The sequence below is a fragment of the Pangasianodon hypophthalmus genome, chromosome 8 (assembly GCF_027358585.1).
Source record: "Pangasianodon hypophthalmus isolate fPanHyp1 chromosome 8, fPanHyp1.pri, whole genome shotgun sequence".
Classification (NCBI taxonomy): domain Eukaryota; kingdom Metazoa; phylum Chordata; class Actinopteri; order Siluriformes; family Pangasiidae; genus Pangasianodon; species Pangasianodon hypophthalmus.
Window position 1 is genome coordinate 1,243,326 of NC_069717.1, and position 2,500 is coordinate 1,245,825.

The window sequence follows — 2,500 nt, forward strand, 5'->3', positions numbered from 1 at the left end:
GTGTGTTAGAGTCTTGTTCTTACTAGGGTGCCTGGACCCCTCACGTCGCTGCTATTCTGTCTAACGACCCCTAAACAAAGCCTGTTGTCTGATGTGTGTGTGTGTGTGTGAGTGTGTGTGTGTGTGTGTGTGAGGAGGGACGTCCCAGTGGTGTTTAGGCAGCTTTTACACGGCTGACCTGTGTAGCTCTCCCAGAGGGGCAACAAGGACGGATTAACCACCAGAGCTTCCTACAAAGAGACAGAGAGAGAGGGAGAGAGAGACAGAGAGAGAGAAAGAGAGAGAGCTGGATTGATGGGATTGTGATGAAAGAGAGAGACAGACTGAAAGAGAGACAGTTCTTGAAGTGCTGAGACTAATCAGATTGGTGTGATGTGGTGCCGTAGGAGGGGTTTTTGGTGTGGGGGTGCGTAGGGTGTGCGAGGGGGGGCAGGAGGGGTGGTGGTTGGTGTTCCTCAGGGTTCTGCACTGAGCCCAAAGTCGCTGTCTGAACTTACACATGTTCTCCTCAAGTCCATGTAGGTTCCTGTGATGTTCCCCGTTGTTCTCCATGTTCTACACCAAATCAGCAGATAGTCATGACTGAGCTCTCCATGATTTTTAAAAAAGATGATGATGATGATGATGCAACTGTGTGATTTTTAGTACAATAATAATTTTCAATATTGAAATATTTCGTTTCTTTTCAAAATGTTGATTATGTTCGTATTTATATGCGTATTATTTAATTTGCTTTAATTAAAATGTAATGGCTATTAAATATTAATTTAAATATTAATTAATTAAATAATATTTTTGCACACAGTACACTGAAGTGACTATTTTACTATTTTACTGAAGTAATTAAATATTAAAAAAATATATATATTAAATATATTTAAAAATAAATATTAAATATTTAATAATAAGAATACTTTTAAAATTTTAGAATGAATTTATAATATTAAAATGTGTGCAAATATATATTTTAGATTATTAAATTAGATATTAAATATATTACTAAGTTATATTTTAAATATTTAATCCTCAGTTTAGTTTGTTATTATTTTAGCTTGAGGAAATCCCAGAGGTGTCCTCTCCTTGATTGGTGTTGTTGAGGCTTTTTAATTTATACACACACCACAGGGACATGCGTCTGTGTGTGTGTGTGTGTGTGTGTGTGTGTGTGTGTGTGTGGTTAAGTAAATCTCCACGCAGCTGGAATGGAGATCCTGTTAGCGCTGATGAACAGAAGCAGATGGCCGACGCTAAATTGAAAAGCTTCAGCAGCAGCAATCAAAGACACGCGGCACCTCAGGGACTCGCGCAGGAAGTGTGTGTGTGTGTGTGTGTGTGTGTCTGTGTGTGTGTCTGTGTGTGTGTGTGTGTGTGTGTCTGACACTATTCCAGAATCACTGATATCCACTGATACTATCAGTGTTTTGTTACAGTGTTTATCCAGCTGTGTTTTATTAAAAAAGTAAAAATCAGGCCAGACTGTAAATCAGTATCAATCTGCGGTTCTGTCTCACTAATCAGCCAATCATCATGTCCCATTACGTAACCAGCAGCTCTGTCCCAGTGTTTTAGTAAAGGGCATGTCTCAATACTCAAACAAACTGAATGTGGTTGCTGCAATCCATAAACAGTGTCCCAATCCCAATATTAATCAGTGGGCCCATCCCAATTCTCAACCATGTACCCTGTTTCAATTTCAACCAGTTAACCAATTTCAATCCTCAAACATTGGTCCTGTCCCAATCCTCAAATAACAGCATTCCAATGTTCCAGTTCTCAACCACTGACCCTCAATCCTCAGCAACTGACCCTCAATCCTCAACCACTGACCTTCATTCTTCAACCACTGACCCTCAATTCTTCAACCACTGACCCTCAATCCTCAGCAACTGACCTTCATTCTTCAGCAACTGACCCTCAATCCTCAACCACTGACCCTCATTCTTCAACCACTGACCCTCAATCCTCAGCAACTGACCCTCAATCCTCAACCACTGACCCTCATTCTTCAACCACTGGCCCTCAATCCTCAGCAACTGACCCTCAATCCTCAACCACTGACCCTCAATCCTCAACCACTGACCTTCATTCTTCAACCACTGACCCTCAATCCTCAACCACTGACCTTCATTCTTCAACCACTGACCCTCAATCCTCAACCACTGACCTTCATTCTTCAACCACTGACCCTCAATCCTCAGCAACTGACCCTCAATCCTCAACCACTGACCCTCAATCCTCAACCACTGACCCTCATTCTTCAACCACTGACCCTCAATCCTCAACCACTGACCTTCATTCTTCAACCACTGACCCTCAATCCTCAACCACTGACCTTCATTCTTCAACCACTGACCCTCATTCTTCAACCACTGACCCTCAATTCTCAACCACTGACCCTCAATCCTCAGCAACTGACCCTCAATCCTCAACCACTGACCTTCATTCTTCAACCACTGACCCTCAATCCTCAACCACTGACCTTCATTCTTCAACCACTGAC

General features: G+C 42.0%; 1 protein-coding gene across 1 annotated transcript in view; it reads left to right on the forward strand.

Annotated features, from left to right (window-relative positions):
• The window catches only part of qsox1 (quiescin Q6 sulfhydryl oxidase 1), a 23,972-nt gene that overhangs the window by 14,132 nt on the left and 7,340 nt on the right, over nt 1–2,500 (forward strand). The window lies entirely within an intron of this gene.